This window comes from Leopardus geoffroyi, chromosome C3 (assembly GCF_018350155.1).
Source record: "Leopardus geoffroyi isolate Oge1 chromosome C3, O.geoffroyi_Oge1_pat1.0, whole genome shotgun sequence".
Classification (NCBI taxonomy): Eukaryota; Metazoa; Chordata; class Mammalia; order Carnivora; family Felidae; genus Leopardus; species Leopardus geoffroyi.
The window spans coordinates 110,226,684-110,245,931 of NC_059338.1; the positions used below are offsets into that span (position 1 = coordinate 110,226,684).

Consider the following 19,248-nt stretch of genomic DNA (forward strand, 5'->3'; position numbering starts at 1 on the left):
AATACTGTTGCTTCCCTAGGAAGAAGCCAGTTGCTGCTTCTATGGGAGACCAAGAATGGGCGATATGTGGGGAGATGTAGAAATCCAGGAGGTAGTGGGTGTGATTCCAGGGTTTCAGAGAACCCTGTCAGGTCAGGGCTTTATCTCCCAGCACGTGACCCGGTTTCCCCAGTTTCAACATGTAGGAAATCATACCTGGCCTGGAAATTCTGAAATCTCAGGCTGCTTGCAATTTATCTGACTTTATCTGTTGTGTTTAGAAAACCACATGTTGGTTGGGACTTAATGGGTTCAGGTTCATAGCATGTCAAAAAGTCTGACACAAAATGCATGGCACAAAAATGTGTCAACATTTTTCCAGGAAAGAGGGCCTGGGGCAAGTGGGTAGTTCACTTTAATTCAGGATAGTAAATTTTTTCTTAAAAGATCTCATAACTATCATATAATCTGTATCTGTTAGGATTAGGGCCAGCTGCTAGAAACAGACAACAGAAATGAAAGTGACTTCAGTAACATAGAAGTTTATTTTCTCTCATATAAAATAAGTCCGGATACCTAGAATAAGTTCAGAGCTCAACTATAGGCCTCCAGCTCCATGGCCCAAGATGGCTTCTGGAGCACCAGCCATCATGTCTGCATTCTAAGTAGGAGAAGAAGGAAGGGGGAAGGGAAAAAAGAATGCTTCCTGATGGGATCCATTTTATTTAAAGGAGCCCCACACAATGACTTCATTTACTTCTATTGGCCATCCTTAGTTGCGAGGGGAATTGAACTATCTATTATGTTAGCTGGGCACATTGCTGCTTAGAATATATTGGACAGGCAACAGTTAGGCTCTGCGGTGTCATCTTTTAAGGGCAGCCTCTGAAGCTTAGGTGAAAAGAATATTGCCTTATCACCTAGACATAACCACATTTGAATGCTGGCTCCGTTGCCTTTTAGCTGTGTGACAATGAGTAATTCATTTTGATTTTCTGGATCTGTTTCTTTAGCCGTACAAATGAAGATACTAATCCTTCCAGATGGGTCTGTTATAAGAAGTGGATGAGACAGATCATGTAAAGTGCTCAGTACCGTGCCTGACATTTGAACAGTAGGAGTTCGATAAATGTTAGTGCCCTTTTTCTTTCTTGTACGTTGAATGTAACATTTACCTGCATAGAGGCTTTGACCACCAGCTCCTCGGCTTGGGCCCGTAGAGCAGATTCCCTGGCAGAATGCCTAAGAGGGTGGCACTCGTATTTTTATTATGAGAACCATGGTGGCAACAGCAACAGTAAGAGTGGGCGTGCATCCCTAGCCCTCTCTGCACCGGGCACTGTGCCAGATGTTTTACAAAAATCATATCGTGTAACCCCCACTGTGTCAGACCCCCCTTTGTCCTCTGCCGAGATCTTTGGGTCTCTTACCAGAGCGATACTGCCCGCGGTTTGCACCTGGGACTATCATCAGACATTGTCTAAAGGCTCCTGGGGACACTTCGCTCACAGTGCAGAGTGCCCAAGTGCCTAGAATTTACCTTCCTTCGTGACCCTCAGCCCCTGGGCGACCAGTGCAGGTACGTGAAAGCCCAGCTTCCTTGTGAGCAGGACAAACTGATGTACATCCTCCCAAGTGCCTGGGAGGATCAGGCTGGGAAACCATCTCTGGCTTCGACTTTCCTCTGTCCCCGTCTGCTTCTACTCTCTTAAGTGGGAACGTGTCCTAAATAAGTCACCTGTACATGAAGCCTCCTCTCAGTTTCCGCTTCTGGGGAGTCTGACTGAAGATCCACCCCAAACCCCATGAGGCAGACCTATTAGTGAACCCTTTCCCATTTTACAGAAGGGAAAATCGATGTTTAGACGGGTCAAGGAATTTGCCTGAGGTCACACAACCAGTAAGGTGGTAGAATTGTGATTTGAACCCAGGTCTTCCCAGCAGCACCCTGACATCTTACCTTCCAGCTGCGTATCTTCTCCGCACGGTGACCCAGAACCTGCAGGGACAGAGTACCAAGGATTCGGGCACATTGAATGCCTCAGCCAACTTGCTGGTAAGGTGGGGGGTTATTTCCAAAGGATTCTGATGACAACAGCTAAGTTAAATTCTCGGTGAAGGGTCATCGAGGGTGTCCTGAAACCCCGACTCTTCTGATTGAGGTTTGACCCTCTTCAGCCAGGGGAGGGAGCAGTGGAGCTCCTGGAGAGGACGCGGTTTGCATCCGCCTGGCCAGCCAGAGTAGCCGCATCCAGCCTGGCCATCTGCGGGGTGCAGAGGCCGTGGCATTCGTGCCTCTCAGCCAGTCCTTGTCACATCCTCTCTCAGGGAAAATAGCTTGGCATGCTAGCATCAACTCTGCCCAGAAAATTGGGCTCACTTCTCACTGTATTGTTTCCAAGCCATTTTGGCTTTATCGCTGAAAGAGCGACACCCTGAGCCTTCCCATTTCCAAAGGGCTTACAAAGTCATTCCTTTCTCTCCCTTTGGCTTAAAAAGCCTGACCACACCATTTCTACTGAGGGAGACTGGGAAATAATTAAATTAGCAATAATAACTCAATAATTATAAAAAGTCCTCCTTAGCCGAGAATGGTTGGTGAAAGGGGGCCAAACATACAAACAAAACCACACACACAACAAAATCCCGGTTTGTGATTTTGCCTAGAAAATTAAATTGGTTATAAAAGCTTTTATAAAAGTAAGTTAGACTCTAATAATACCAATTATCAGCTAACTCTTAAAGAATAAATAAAACAAACTCTTTCCATGGGAAAATTTCCCAACAAAATGAACCTGATGGCTAATACTAAATTCTTCACACCTAACTTTTGTAGCACGCTCCCCAGAAGAGTAATTTTTACAAAATACTTGAGTGTTTTATCATTTTCTCCAAGGGCCGCTGTAAAATCTTTCCCATTTAAGTTGTTTCCTTTGAAGCAACACTGACTTTGCTCTTCTCTCTTAATTTGGGAATTGGCTACCTCTGCCTTAACTTCTTGGTCAGTGCTTTGCTGACTGAATCGAGCATTCTCCAACATCACTTTCACTGACCTCATGAAATCCCTCACTTTCTGCAGGATTTGCAATTTTATTGTGCCATCCATTTGCATTGTGTTTGCAAATATGGTCAGATATTGTAGAGGTCAGGCCATCAGGAAGGGGCAGGCTTCCGTTTTTGGCAGGAAAGCATATTACTTAATTGTAAGGAGGTCTAGGGTGGAGCCCGATATCATACGTACTCTACTTGAGCAGTGGATAGTTTTGTGCTATGAAACCTTTGCTTTCTGGTACCAGTCCATAGTTTGGGCACTCATATATGAATATTCCAGTAACAGGGCCCTCCCTCTGTACAGTGTCTCAAAATTTATGAAGCACTTTAACATTTAATTTGACCTTCATAGCTGCCAGGTGAGGAACCATCATTTTCTGGATGACCTTTCTGAGAGTCATAAAGGTTAAGTGACTTGTCCCATGGGGACTTGAGAGGCACAGTCAGGGCTGGACCCCAGGGCTGTATTTTTTGGTGCTTTTTTTCTGGAAGTTCTTCATCTAAGCACCTAGCGGAACAACCGTAGACCCTGAATGGAGGCCTAGAATACACAGACCCCTGAATGGGCCCCCTAATTCTGTCTTGGTGCATTCTGCTTAGCCAGGAGGCCTGTGGGAGGCAGAATCTGATGCACGCTACTCCCAGACCTAGCTCCGTATCAAGGTTAAAAAGCCCCATTAGCGAAGCTCATTTCTAAACTTCGCCAAAACCAAAGTGAGCTCCTCTGCTTGCAGAAGAGTCGCCCTGGGCATGAAACTCTCTCTCTGGTCCAGAACTGCCATTCGGCTCACCTTGGCAACATCATCTCAATTAGGGTCAACAACCCTCTTAATTATGCACGATTCCTTAAGCAACGAGGTAATGCTTCATTCATCAGAATTTTATCTCCTAGTTATACCACTAAGAGTCCCTTTGGTCTACTCCACTCAAATTATCAACAAGAATAAATCCGAGAGTTCAATATTACTGCAGGGCCATCCATTCATTAGGGCTCGTTTTATTAGTCTCCTGCCGTTTGGAGCTGCCAGGACGTGGGCAGTCTGCTGGCGGCGAAGGCTGAAATGTTACAATTAGCCACGCAGGCACTGTGGCCAGGTGGGCTCTGAGGCGTGCCAGGGAGGGGCAGGGTGGCCCTTGGGAGTGTCCCGTCTCTTTTTCTCTAATCGCTTCTAGCAGGCAAAACACACTCCCTCCCATTTCATTCCAAGGATGCGAACCGGAGAGGTCAAGGACTCCCAAGAATCATCCAGTTTATTTCTCTTCCTCTAAATATTTCTTTGAAAAAAATTTTTTTAGCATTTATTTATTTTTGAGAGACAGAGAGAGACAGAGCACCAGCAGGGGAGGGGCAGAAAAAGAGGGAGACACAGAATCCGAAGCAGGCTCCAGCTCTGAGCTGTCAGCACAGAGCCTGGCACGGGGCTCAAACCCATGAACCGTGAGATCATGACCTGGGCTGAAGCTGGATGCTTCACCGACTAAGCCACCGAGGCGCCCCTGTTTCTCTTCCTCTAAAGCACTGGCTCCCACGTCCTGGCCTGGGACCCGGGAGGACAGAGGGGTTACTGCATCAGTTTGGACAGCCGTGAGTGTGTCCAGCACTGTATGCACCACAAGTTTTTTAAATGTTTCCAGATGCCTCTAGGATGAATATAATAAACATTCATTTAAGAGCTATGGGATTTACAGTAGTTGCATCAACAGCCGTTTGGGGGCATCTTCTCAGCCTCCAACGACTCTTTTTTTTCCTGAGAACTATGTTCCTTCTCCCAGTAGAAACTGGCTCCTGGCCCGTGTTTATATCACCTGAGCCCCCTTCTTCCCCGTCACGACTAACTGGACCTGATGCCAGTGCCTTGACTATGCTTACCGGACCAGAGTCCCCCTTTTAGAACTTGGAGCTGGGATTCTTAGATTGCCTTTGGGTGCAGGTGACTGGCCGGAGGTGATGTGTACCTGGTTGCTGTGGGACGACAGCGCCTTCCTGGGTTAGGTGTGGAAAGCGGGCATGGGTGCAGGATGGGGCGGGGGGCGGGGGGTGGGTGGTGCGAACAAACAGAGAGAAGCAGGAATCCAGGCAGCCACAGTAGGGTCCTGACCACTCTCCAGCTCCAGCTGTTTTCCTCCCAGAGGTGTGGCTATCCTGGCAATCCTTCCAGGACATTAAAGCTGATTAAGGTGACTTCAACCAAAGAAACTATGACAAAATAGTGACTGCTAGATAATCTATGGATACTAAATATATAGATACTAAATAAAACTTCCGATGTGGGAATTTTTACCTATTTTCATTTTTACCTATTATAAAGTTTCCTTAATTTCTTTTTCTTTAAATAATTTTTTAAAGTTTATTTATTTATTTTGAGAGAGCCAGAGAAAGAGAGAGAGGGAGAGAAAGAATCCTAAGTGGGCTCTGCAGGGTCAGCAGAGAGCCCAACACGGGGCTCGAACTCACAGAACTGTGAGATCAAGGCACTTAGCTGACTGAGCCACCCAGGCGCCCCTCCTTAACATCTTAATAAGAATGTTTTAGAAAGATGATGTCCTCTGCTTTGCCTGAAAATGTTCTACAGACGGAGATGCATATCTTATAGGAGAACACCCGTGCAAAGTGCTCAGCTTGGCATTCTCCGCAGAGTTCGTGCTCAACAAAGGTTAGCAACCGTTTTCTTCACCACCCAGAGACTTCTGACCAATCCTCACAATGCCCAGGTCCGGAAGCACCTTTCTCAAGTTTATTCTGCACTGAGAATGCATAGAACTTGAGCGTGTCCCCCTCACCTTGAAGATCTTTGCAGCCCCCGTGTAGTCCCCTGCTCGTAGGGTCAGGAAGAGGATGCGCTGGGATGGGTTGTGGGTGTGAGGTGGTCTCACAAGCATGACATGGACAAACTGAGTTAAAAATTCCCCGGCTCCCTCCCAGACCCACGACTAGAAGCTCCGGGGAGGAATGTGAGCGGCTGCATCCTTAACAACGCCCCCAGGTGATTCCCATCATCAGGGAAGTGTGGAAAACACTGATCTGTCGGGGTTATAAATCCGTCTCTAAGTGGACGAACCACAGGTCTGAGGAGATGTTTTAGGTCCAGAAAATCATATCATATTAAAACATATGGGTTAAAACATCTTGGGGTTTTTTTGTTTTTGTTTTGTGTTTTTTTTTTTCCCACAATTACCCAGCATCCAACTGCCCACCTTCTTTCTCCCTAACAGGGCCGAGATTTTCATAGCATTTTCTTCTTCCCCACAAAGCCCCAGTACTTCTGGGAAGCTGACCCCATGCCCAGGTCCAGGGACCAATCAGTACATTCCATTTCCTGGTTCAAGTGTGGGCACATGACCCAAGGTGGCCTCATCAAGGGGAATTTCAGGATCGTGGCTTGGAAGGGATGGCATACTCTAAGGATGCAAGGCCTGGAACCACAGTGGCTATTTTGCCACCACGAGGCAGATAGCTTTCAGATGGCTCTGATCCCCTGGAAAGCAGAGTAGAAAACAGAGAACTCAAGTCCTTACTGGCATTATTAAGGTGCCAAAGCTCAATTTATCTCTGCCCTCTCTGTTTGTGGGGCCAAAGATCCATCTGCTTCACTCTCCCAGTGCTTTGATCATGCTTCTAACGTCCTGCTCGTCTACTTAGTTGTTTGTGGGACTCCGTTCCTAGACTCTGCATCCTCTGTCAGAGGATCTTTATTGTTTTCGTACTTTGTTGGGTATTTGGAACTTGAAACAAAGAGTGCTACCAGATATACTTCACAAGAGCTTTGAAAAGCGGTTAAGTTTATTTCATGTGTTGACGCATATTGGTCAAGGCATGAAATGCTCAGGTGATCCCTAAGCAAGAGGGAGTGGATCTGAATTTCAGCAAGAGGGATTTACGTTACAGACAAGGAAAACTTCTCGTCTCATGAACGTTGTGAGGTATTTAAAGGGATCGTCCAGGGAGGTTTTAAGACTTTCCTATTTTGCAGATTAAGAACAAAAAAAGCGAATTTTGTAGGATAACTTCAGTGTTGTCCTGCAGAGCAGTGGAGGGACAGATCAATTATCCTCACTTGGGATCTCTTCTCCGTGATTTCATAAAGCCGTCCAAACTTTGTTCTGGACGAGTTTCCCGATTTCGGTTATGAAATCCATCATCCCGGCTCTCCCGGAGCCGCTCAAATGACACTTCGCAAACATTCCCAGGGGCAGACCCGCCCAGATGCCTCTTCTGGGCTGCTGAGGGATGAAAGGGTTCGTTCTCTCCCTGGTTGTGACCGACCAGATGTGTCACTTGGCCAGCCAGGAGTATTTTTATTGCAAGTATGCCGTTTCCATTGACGGCAATCCCAAAACTGTTAAGACAAAAACAGAAGAGAAGATCATATTCTAGTTTGTTTGATTTTCTGATGTGGACTTGATGAGACAGGCATTATTTCAGGGCCTTAAATCTCTCCCACTAAACCGTCCTACAGCGTCCAAAGCCCACTCACTTATACAATGAATACAGCAGTGGTGCAGTGGAGGTGACTTTGCAAGGAAAGAGATTTCTTTTCTTCTTTTTTCGTTTTTTTCTTTTCTTTTCTCTTCTTTTCTTTCTGTTTTTCTTTTCTTTCCTCTTTTCTTTTTTCTTTTCTTTCCTCTTTTCTTTTTTTTCTGTACAGGCTGCAACAAGGACCAGAGTGCTGTTAACATGTTGGTGAGGCAGCCCTCAGGGCCTGGCCCAAGAACGTTCACTCATCTGTTATTGGTCGCTGACCACACTCGGCACAGGGCAGTCGGAGTTGAACCAGACACTGTCCCTGCCACCAACAAACTTGCGGCCTCGGAATGGAGTCCTCGAAACGGCCCACGAGGCCTTGAGAATGTGAACAGAGCGCCGGGGATGTGGCGAGGCCAGCCCAGGGTCTGCCCGGGCCAGGCTCCTGAGGCCAGCCTGCTTGGCTCTTAGCGGACACCATCAGCCAAAGAAGATGGAAAATAACTCTTGTGTGGGAGTTAAAGCTATGGCCTCGTAGGCCCGACTCTGCTGTGTTTTACCTTAAGCCAGTCACTAAATTTTCCTGAGGTTGTTGCCTTAACAGTCAAGCAGAGCTTATCAAGCTTCCCCACAGAGTGCGTGAAAGCGCTTTATAAACCAGAACGTGTGTCCGCAGTTGAGCCACCCAGTGAGGCTGGCAGGCAACAGAATCAAGACGTGTCACCATGAAGAGAATGTGGGCTGAGGGGACGCACGGAGTGAGGCGCTGAACTCAGGGAGAGATCAAGCGCGTCTCTATGACCCTGAGGGCCACTCTTCAGGGATATAGACTGTCGCGGGTGTCTCCTTTCAGCCTAAGTTGGCAGAAAAACGCAGGCTCTCCCGGATGCTGGGGTCAACCATCTCTGGGGATGGGAGTCAACAGTCAAAATTCCAATCCCACATCCCGGTCTAAAGAAAAGACTCAATTCGTCTGCTTGGTGGTGATTTTTTCCACTCTCCGAAAGCTCAGTAATATTTGACAAACCAGGCTGCATCACCATGGAGACGTGAACGGCTGGCGCTTTCTCGGGCGGCACCACATAGGTGTGGAGGATGCCCGACTCCGTGGGCCAATTTCAGACACCGTGAAGGCCTTGATTTCTTACTTCTTCCCTTCCTTGCTTGCTTCACATTTTTGGGGGAGGGGCCCTGCTCATTAGCATACACAATGCCTTTAATGAGGATAATATCTTTCATTCCCTAATTTAATTTGCTCTAATGGCTAAGATTCCCCTGTCCCGGGGGGGGCGGGGGCGGGGGGGAGAAAAGGGTCACTTTTGCAGAGATCGAAATGCGTGTGACATCTTTCGAGAAGGATTTTGGTGGCTGGAAGGGTGTGAGAAGAGGGCCCCAAAGTTCTCAGTGCTTGGAAACCCAGGGCAGGGCCCCTCCACCTCAGCCCCCCCGACAGAACAAGAAGGGAGCAGAATGGCTGCTGTGAACACGTTGGTCTCTTCATAGCTTTCCCCAGGGCTGGTGCCGTTAATGGTGCCTGAGATTTGTGGCAGCCACGTGTCTTCCGTCAGAAGATTCCAGTGGTGGGGCTAGTATCTTGGTTTTCAAAATGGGGAAAAAATGTAAATTTTGGGGAGTTCCTGGGTTTACTGATCATCATCACCTATATTCTAGAATAGATTATTTGGTAGAGATTTGTGAGCCCCTTTCAAAAGAAAGTCGTGCTCATGACTTACGAGCCAAGGCTCAGTTAGGAATTTATAGCCTGTAACTCATCTCCTTCTGGGCAAGTGCTGTGTGCAAGGGAAGCAGTGAACACACATTTGTTAAGTAAATGAAGGCAGATGTGAGGTGGTCTATAGTAATAAAAATATATCCTAATGGATAATTGGACATAAAAAAGAAAAAAATATTGAAGGAATAGAAAAAAATGTAGATTAAGAAGAAAGAGAAAACAAATAAATATTTTAGTCTCTAGACGATTGAAAGACTGTAAATGAGCCTGAGGTGTAGCTCCAAGGGTCCTGAAAACTAAAAGCATTAGAGTAATTGTTAGGCATTCTCTCAATGTTTGGAAAAAAGTAGAAAGAAAGAAAGAAGGAAAGAAAGAAGGAGAGAAAGAAAGAAAGAAAGAAAAGAAAAGCAAAACGAAACATAGACTTACACCCAAATAGATGTTTTTAACTTTTTTCCCTGGCATTAAATTCTACATGACATTTATTGCATGAAAATTGTATTTTACAAAGAACCACAAGCAATGCAATATGTTTCAAAAGATATAGAAGCGTTCTTCAACTAGACCCTCTAATAATGATTCTCTATAAAAGCTGAAGGCTTCACATTGAATCAGAACTCAGTTAAGATATTTTTGCAGGGAACTATTAAAATATAGAGCAAATAAATTTGTTTAGAGACACTAAAGAAAATCCATAAATAAAGTGTCCTTTCGTGCCATTCTCTCAAGTCTTCGATGTAAGGATGGAGGTCTACATTATATAACACTAACAGATACCAGACATGTCCATATTCTGTGCCTGTGATGAGGGAGGGAGCTAAATCCTTTAGATACCAGACATGCGGAAGCAAATTGAATATCATGTTCAAAAATCTTAGGAATTTGATAAAAATTCTCACCCAGAGAGGCAAAGTGGTATCGAAAATAAGAGCCCAGGAGACAGTGCAGATAGATGGGGGTTTCAAAACTTGGCTCAAAATCACTATGTGACCACCTTGGCTGAGCTACTTAACTTTTCCTCAGCCTCAGGATTCTATTTGCCAAAATGTGGATAATATGCCTTACTTTGAAGACTGAGTGAAAATTAGATGACATAGTGCATTAGTTTCTATTAGTTTCAGCTGCAAGTAGCAAAAACCTACAAATAGCAATGGCTTAAATAAGATGGATATTTATTTCTTGCTTGTGTTCGAGACCAGGGACCAGGCTCCTTACAGCTTGCTGCTCTACCACAAGTGCCTCCCGTTCCTCAGATAACCTCATAGTCCAAAATGGCTGCTGGAGCTCCAGCATCACTTTTGCATTCCAGCCAGCAGGCAGGAAGAAGAAAGAGAGTGGGGCACACCACTTCCTTAAAAAAAACATTTTAATTTATATCTCTCTGGCCAGAATTTTATCACATGGCCTTACCTAAGGTCAAGGGAAACTGAGAAATACCATCTTTAGAATTTTTTTTTAATGTCTATTTATTTTTTGAGACAGAGAGAGACAGAGCATGAATAGGGGAAGGGCAGAGAGAGAGGGAGACACAGAATCTGAAGCAGCTGCAGGCTCCGAGCTGTCAGCACAGAGCCCAACACGGGGCTCGAACTCACGGACCGTGAGATCATGACCTGAGCCGGAGTTGGATGCTTAACCGACTGAGCCACCCAGGTGCCCTGATAAATGCCATATTAACTTAGGGCAGGCCGGTGTCAGATTTAACCTCCAAAATATAGGTCACCCAGTTGAATTTGCATTTGGGATAAATAATGACTACTTTTTTTTAGCATGAGTGTGTCTTAGGCAATATCTGAGACATATGCTTTTAATAAGGAAATTTTCATTGTTTATCCAGAATTCAAATTTAACAGAGTTCTATATTTCATCTGGCACTCTAGCCCAGTTAAAAATCAAAGGTCTCATTACTGAGGTGGGGGTGAAGAATGACAGCTGGGAACAGCCAGCAGTCTCTGCCACAAGCATGTGTGAAAGTATGTTTCACAGAGTGGGTCTCCAGTAAATGTCTGTTCTCTCTCCTTTCCCTGTGAGGCAAGGCCAGAGGACAGTCTCAAGGGTGACTTCGAGTAGAGCCAAATTTGTTTCTGGGGCTAGTTTAAGCATGTGTACCTGGTTTCGACCTGAGAGATCTGTGCCCTATGCACGAGGGAGACAATTCTGGCCCGAAAATTAACAAAGCACCGTTCTTTTTAGTCACAAGAACTCTTGGTCTCATCTCTGCAGAAAGTCCATTTCTGAGCACATCTGTAAGTCGGTGGACGGACCGACTGAGGTGGCTGCGAGGACGGAAGGAGAGGCCTGCGGGGGAGGGTGGGGCGGGGGTGGCATCGGTCCGTGGCTTACCTGCCTGCCTGCCCTTCACTGCACACGTTTTCACTTCAGCGTGGCTGATGTGAGATTGCTCTCTCTGACTGTAGTCACCCAAACATTTCAGCTTCTTCTCAAGGCCACCTTGAATCCCTGATCACAAAGCCGTGTCATCAGTGTAATGGAGGAAGTCTCCCAATGCTGTGGCAGAGAAAGCATGAGCTCATTTCAGTTAATAACAGAAGTAAATTATTTGGGTTTCAGGTAAAATCAAGTGGAGATAGGACATAGTTTTGCTTTGCATCACTTAGAATTAGAATCTACTTTGTCTAAAGACTGTTCTTGCCAGCAATATTGTGTTGTGGGCTTTGATGACGGGTTATGTGCCCGTGCCCTCACTTTGAGAATGGCGGATTTGCTCCGAACTCAGGTTTTTGGGTTGGCACTAGCCTCTCAACTGGTCCTCTTGTGCCACTCTCCTTGCCCTCTACCTGTGTATCCATTCTTCACAGAGTAGCGAGTGATCATTCTAGATCATACCTCGGTGCAAACCCTACCTGAGATCTCCGGTGGCTTCTTGTTGCTAGACTAAGTTTCTGGCCAAGCGGAAAAGGCCCTATCCAGCCTGACTTTCTTTTGATTCTCTGGACACACTGTAGTGGGTTGAAAGGTGGCCCCTAAAATGTATGTCCATGTGCTCATCCCGGGAACCTGTGACTATTACTCTATATGGTAAAATATGTGGTTAAGAATCTTGACAGGAGAAACATCTCCTGCACTACCCAGGTGGGCCCCAAATGCAATCACTTGTATTCTTACAGGACAGACACACAGAGAACGGGAGGAGGCAATGTGACCACAGAGGTAAAGACGGAAGTGATGTACACACAAGCCAAGGAGCACCGGAGCTACCAGAAGCTGGAAGAGGCAGTGGATGGATTTTCCCTTAGATAAAGTACGGCCCTACCACCTTGGGTTTGGACTTTTGGCTTTCGGAACTGTGGGAGAATACATTTCTGTTGCCTCAAGCCCCCACATTTACGGTCATTTGTTACAGTAGCCGCTGGAGACGAAGGCACCTGCCATGATGATTACAAATCTGCTGGTTCTTCCTGTCATTCAAGGCTCGGCTTAAATGCCACCTCCTCAGATGTACCTCCCCTGATTGCCTGTCTCAGGATGGCTCTGTTGACTCCTCATTTATTCTTTGGGTTTTCCCAGAAGGAGGGAGTGGTCAAGCAGTTGCATACTACTACAAGGAGAAGAAAGATAATTATTGAGAGCTGAGGATACGAGGGGAGCAGGGACTAAATCCAGGCCATTGGACTGCAGGGCTTGTGTCCTCTCTCACCAAGATGTACTGCCCCTCGACAGTGTGAAACAATACTGCTAAATGGCTGCGTGACAACATAGGATATATTCTTTTGTCCCCCAATACACTTGCAGAATTGCAGAGACCCTTGCTGCATTTTACCCCCTTACCTTCCTCGACAGTCTCTTCCCTCCTGTTGAGCTTGTACACAGGGGCAGAGCAAGCAGAAATGGGAAATGATTGCTCACTTTCACCCACATGACATAGGCATTCTTTTTTTTTTTTTTAATTTTTTTTTTCAACGTTTATTCATTTTTGGGACAGAGAGAGACAGAGCATGAACGGGGGAGGGGCAGAGAGAGAGGGAGACACAGAATCGGAAACAGGCTCCAGGCTCTGAGCCATCAGCCCAGAGCCCGACGCGGGGCTCGAACTCACGGACCGCGAGATCGTGACCTGGCTGAAGTCGGACGCCTAACCGACTGCGCCACCCAGGCGCCCCCATGACATAGGCATTCTGAAGGATGAAGAGAGCGAGACAGGGCCGATGGCTATTGAACAATCAAAACCGATGGTCCACAAGGTGCACAATTGGACACGGACTATACCTCGGTGTGCTATTTGGGAGTGGCGATTAAATGTGTGTTATCAACATGTTTGATCTGTGTATTTTCCTCTTTGCTTCAGCAGCTCACCCCAATTATTATTCCTGGCGAAACAATATTCCTGATCTGGGTTCCTCATAGATGACTGACAGAGCCATTGTTTCAATATTGGCATGGATATGTCAGAGTTAACAGATGTTTTGCAGATATCAAGCTCAGAAGAATGGCAAATTGGGTCCATCTATTTTGTAAGATAAGGGGCCACCAGACGGCCTTGGGAGTCATCTCAGGGATAACTCAGAAGTTATGAGTTACGGGTATGCCGAGATGACCCATCATTTCCATAGACTGGTACTTGTAATGAGAGGACACAGATCTCAGTGATTAGAAACTTTGTGGCAAATTAAATATGGCCACAAATCCTTTGACTCTCTTTCCATTGAGAGATGAGATCCAATTTCTCTCTCTTTGAATCTGAGCTGGCCATAGTGTCTTGCTTAACTGATAAAATCCAATGAAAGTGATGTTCTGAGATTTTTTTTTTTTTTTGAGTAGGCTTAATGCCCAGTGTGGAGCCCAATGCAGGGCTTGCACTCACAACCCTGAGATCAAGACCTCGAGCTAAGATCAAGAGTCAGAGGCTTAACAGACCAAGCAACCCAGGTGCCCTGATGCTTTGAGATTTCCGAGGTTAGGTCATAAGAAGTGTTGTAGTTTCTGCCTAGGGGTCTTGGAACGCTCGCTCTCAGGATGTTCCCTCTTGGAAGCAGGTTCCGTGCTGCCAGAAACCCAGACTATATATAGGTGCTCGAATCAAGCTTGCAGGCCACAGACAGATCAGCTGCCAGCTGTTGGGTGAGCCATCTTGAACATCCACACAGTCAAGTCATCAGAAAATTACATCCCAGCTGACATCTGGCTGCAATTGTATGAGAAACCCCGACTGAGAACCACCCAGCTGAGCTCAGTCAACCCATAGAGCCATGGGAATTAATAAATTGTGGTTTGAAGCCACTAAGTTTTGGGTGACTTTCTACGCAGCCATAGATAATTAGAGCAGAATTTGGTCCCTGGAAGAGGTAATGCCATGCTAAAAACTGAAATCATGGGACACTGGCTTTGGGATCAAGCAGGAAGTTGTTACTGGAGGCTGGAAGAAGGCATCCCTTGTTTTGTTATGATGGCTAATTTGGTACACTGTTGCTTGTGGTAATGTGAAAAACAGGAATACACCTATGAAATAGCAAATTTGGCTAGGGAGACATCCAAGAAGAATGTTCAAAATGCCTCCTGGTTTCTTTCAGGCTGGTATGATAAGGTATGGGTATAGAGAGATGAGCCCTAGTTGAAAGGCACAGAAGCAGACTTGCTGAGTTTAGGAGTCAAGCTGTTTCTCATCCCCAGCCTCTCTAGTTGAGAAAAGTAAGACACGGTGTGAAGGTATTGATCATCTCAAAGGTATGGCCATAAGATACTTGTTATACTTTAGAAAGTTTTAAGACTATGGCTCATAGACCCACTCAACTGGACAGATGAATTTAGAAGAAATTTGGGGGTATTGTTTCATACACCGGACTCTCAGCCCAAGGCAGAAAGCGGCCTGTCTCTGAGACAGAAAGATCTAAAGGAACCTCACACTGATGTTCAAAGCATCATCATATGGATGTGTTCAGCAGAGTTTTATTATTCATCTATTCATATTGGCATTCGCTCATTCAACAACTATTTATTGCATAATCCTGTGTCCTAGACTCTTTGCTATGCTCTGGAGACCCATGATGCTTAACAGAGAGTCTCTTCCCTGGGGGCTTATAATCTAGTGGAGGAGACAGACCAGAAACAGGAAGTATAACCTGAGGATGCATCCCACCTCTACTGTGCATCCCACAGTAGAGGTGATGTGGGAGTGCAGAGGAAGGGCCCCAACCCTGGCATCAAATCTGCTCCACCTCATGACAAAGTTCATGCGTGAGCTGTGTGAGCTGTGTTCTGGAAAAAAGGACAGGCTCAGGACTGACAAAATGTGAGCTGCAGGCAGAGGCCACAAACAGACCAGAGAACTGGAGGACAAGCCCCCCACTGACCTCCTGGAGGCCATCGACTGGCTCTAAGCTCAGCTCCTGGAATCTGGTGGGTCTATTCCAAGCCTCCCGTGGGACCTACAGAGAGGGAGCATCTCTCATGGGCATGGATGTAAAGTAAAACATCTCAACTATGCCTTGGTTTTGGCTCCAAAGATGACTTCTGTGTGGCCGAATCTTTTTCTTCATGCATTTTATTATATATATATATATATATATATATATATATATATATATAGTCCATGCTCTAAAACATTAAAAAATAAGAAGCTAAAATAAATTTCCAGAGTTCAAAATGGCAGACTGTGATCAGAGCCAATGTCCTTTTCCTTCCAATGTTGGCTTGTCTGCAAAGTGATTTCATACATACTTGGTGAAGCTATGCTGCCCCCACCCCCGTCTTTTCCTTCTTCCACCTCCCCCAGTTCCCACCCATTGAGGTTGTCATCAACTTCAGCTGTGGTCAAAGGCTAAGACCTGGGCTGAAGTCTACCCTGGACACCCTTTGGGGCTTGGCTGAGGGACTTAATTTCATCCCTGTTTGGAAGGACTTAAGATGACATTTTTGTCAGTGATGGTATAGAACTCTCTCCTTCCTTACCCAACTGGTTGTCTAGCCTGAGTCAGGAACTGACTTTTCCCTGGAGTAATAACACAGTGTGGGCCATCAGCCACGGCCAAGTACAATCTGGGTGTAAGTTTCATCAGCACCAGTTGGTGAGAGCTCCTGGAGGGCAGGAACCAGACCCTGTTTCCCCATTTTCCAGCACCTAGCCAGCTCTCTGGCATCTGGAAGAGGCTCAGTAGTGTTTGGAGAATTCACCCTGGGTATTATCCAGGCAGACAACAGCCCTCAGGTTCACCTTATGATGAGGGGGATTCTTCTGCAGCTAAAGAATAAAGATGATAGTGGTAATAAAAGAGGCTAATACCATTTATTGAGCCCTAATGCTTTGTCAGGACAAGCAGTTTACAGGCATTGGAACTCAGAACCTCTGGTGTAAATATCATCGCCCTCATTCTACAGACGAATAAATGGAATCTCAGCCTTGAGGAATCTTGCGACAGCTTGCTTGATGGGGCTTGGACCTAGGACGATCAATTTTGGACTTTGACTCTTATCCATGACATCTTGTTTTGCTACCTGAGCTAAGACTACTGGAAAGCAGTATCCCTCCTACTGCAGAGCATCCCAGCTTCCATGGGACAAAGTGATGCAGGACTGGAGGATCCCGTCAGGAGTCCCTTTTATCTGGGCTATACCCCCAACTCTCTCCCCATCAAGGCATGGGAAGCACAAGCCAGGCTTTACTCAGTGGGAGTTTGGGTTTGGGTGACCAAGCAGCAAAGAGATAAATGCCATCCAAATTCCCACTTAAAATAAGCAAAACAGCCCCAGGGCTCACATGACCAAAGCCAAGGGCTGAGGGATTTGGTAGGTCTGTTTATTTCAGTCTGTATTTGACCTTGCACCACACTCACCAAGCAACTCCCAGTGAATGCAGAAACCTGTCCCTGCCTCGGGAACATCTCCATACAAAACAGAAACACTGCACAGATGAGAAAAATTAAGACGTACTCTCCGGCCCGCCTTGCCGTATTATTTAAAACAATTACTGTATGATTTTGCTTTCACATAGCCATGGAAACCCTGCTGAAAGGATTTAATACAATTTATTGTGTGAAGCTTAAGAAGAAATCTGTTTCTCCAGTGCTGGAAAACAAAGCCTGCCAATTCCTCCCCCACCTCCCTACAAGGTGTGATGGATGCAAATTGCCTGGCCGGTGGGTGACCTCACACAGCAGGCGACTGAGCTTTCTGGGAAAGCGTTCTGGAGAGCCCGGACCTGCTTCCTTTAGATGTATCAGAAAACAAAGCCAGTGCCAGAGGAATGCTAATCTCCTTTGATGTGCCCAGAGTTGATTTACCATTTCGGAAAGGGAAGCACAGTTCTGGGCGGCAGGACCACAAGGTTTTGCAGTGCACACAACAGAGAAATTTCCCCTGCCAGGTGACCCCGGGAACCTCTCCATTCACGGGCTCTTCTTACAGGTATTTCAGGCCTCGGTGATGGGATCCGCGAGGGAGCGGAGCCGGACACGCGGGTCTGGGGACAGGGTGGGCTCGCTACGGCGCTTGATACCTACGACCTAGTTTTGCAGCCCTTGTGGACCCTGGTTGCATATGACAAACCTGGCTGTGTTTTAGGGGCTTGGAGACGGACTGAGGCTCTAAGTCCCGGGTCTTTTTGATTACATTAGAAACCTTGAAGCTGAAGGAGGCCTGGTATTTTTTATTTTATTTTTATTTTTAAATATTTTTTTAATTTTTAAAATATCTTTAATTGTTTGTATTTATTTTTTGATTTCTTAAAATATAACTTATTGTCAAGTTAGCTAACGTGCAGTGTGCTCTGGGCTTCCGGAGGAGATTCCCATGATTCATCGTTTACATACAACACCCAGTGCTCATCCTGGTATTTTTTACAAGGGCACCAGGTGATTGGAATGTGTGGCCAGGGTTTCCAACCACTGCCCCAGGGCTTGGGCTTCCTTAGGCCGAATTCTTTATGCTGGCTTTCTGGTTCCCAGTAAGAGGCATCGTGCCTGATGATCTGTAAGCCTGAAAGGCTTGCTTTATTATTTTTTTTAATGTTTACTTATTTTTGAGAGAGAGAGAGAGAAAGTGAGCAGGGGAGGGGCAGAAAGAGAGGGAGAGAGAGAATCCCAAGCCGGCTCCATGCGGTTAGCACAGAGCCTGACGTGGGGCTGGAACCCAGGAGCCTGAGCAGAAGTCGGGCGCTTAACCGACTGAGCCACCCAGGTGCCCCACTCAACTCTTGTCTCTGCAGTTCAGTTCTTTATCCCTAGTTTCAGTTGAGTGGTGGGGAGAACGTCAAATTGCGTCTCAATTTGGGGAAACTGGGTGAAGGGCTCTTCTGTACTATCTTTGCAACTTCCTGTGTATCCACAATAATTTCAAAACAAACGGTTGAACAAAGTTGCAGCTAACGGCTTGGGTTCAAATTCTGGATTTGTTTCTTAATATGAGGTTTGGGACTTAGGGAAATAGCGTACCCTCTTGGGCTTTTTCCTGTGGAAGATGAGGATGATTATATCTATTTATTACACAATCAAAGGAGATCATAAAAGCGTAAAGCTTGAGTGTTAGCTGGAGTCTTAAGGGCTAGATGAGATTGTTCCAACCCTCACCCTACAGATCTGGACTGACTACTTTCTCAAGCCAACTTACAGCCTTGTGGTCACCTCAGACTGTGACCTCTTGCTGCCACCAAATTAGTCAGCTTGAACACTGTCTCAACACAAATGTGTTCAACCCAAATGTGCAACTCAGCCATTTCTCTTGCCAAACAAACCTCTCATGGAGGCAGTTCTGAGTGTAGGGGACTTCACTGGAGGTTTGTGAAATGAAAGGAATTACATTGGCGCTTCAGAAATGACTCACGACACAGCGTCATACAATCCCGCTTCTGAAGGTTTTTGGCCACCGCCATATTGGTTGGTCCTCACCTCTTCTGGTCTCGTCGTCCCTCCTGTCTTTTTCCTTTGCCCCCAGTTTCTGTGCCTTTCTAATGTGGAACATTTAGCCATCTTGTTGATTTCTTTAGCTCTCATCTTTTCTCCAGAGATCTTATTAAAATATTTTCCTGACACGTCCAGCCTCTCCAAAGCTACACAGAACATCGGGAGGTCAACGA

The 19,248-nt window shown here is 46.1% G+C and overlaps 2 protein-coding genes across 5 annotated transcripts in view; one reads left to right on the forward strand and one right to left on the reverse strand.

Moving 5' to 3' along the window:
- TSPYL5 (TSPY like 5) overlaps positions 1–19,248 on the forward strand; it is a 54,937-nt gene that overhangs the window by 28,352 nt on the left and 7,337 nt on the right. The window contains exon 2 of one of the 4 annotated variants that reach the window (XM_045454148.1): positions 7,677–8,619. The exons of 2 other annotated variants lie outside the window; for them this stretch is intronic. The gene's annotated coding sequence lies outside the window, so the exon portion shown is untranslated. The remainder of the gene's footprint in view (positions 1–7,676; positions 8,620–19,248) is intronic. One more of the 4 variants, XM_045454149.1, reaches the window with a different exon arrangement.
- Positions 1–19,248, reverse strand: part of CPQ (carboxypeptidase Q) — a 549,973-nt gene that overhangs the window by 13,077 nt on the left and 517,648 nt on the right. The gene's annotated exons all lie outside the window — the stretch shown is intronic.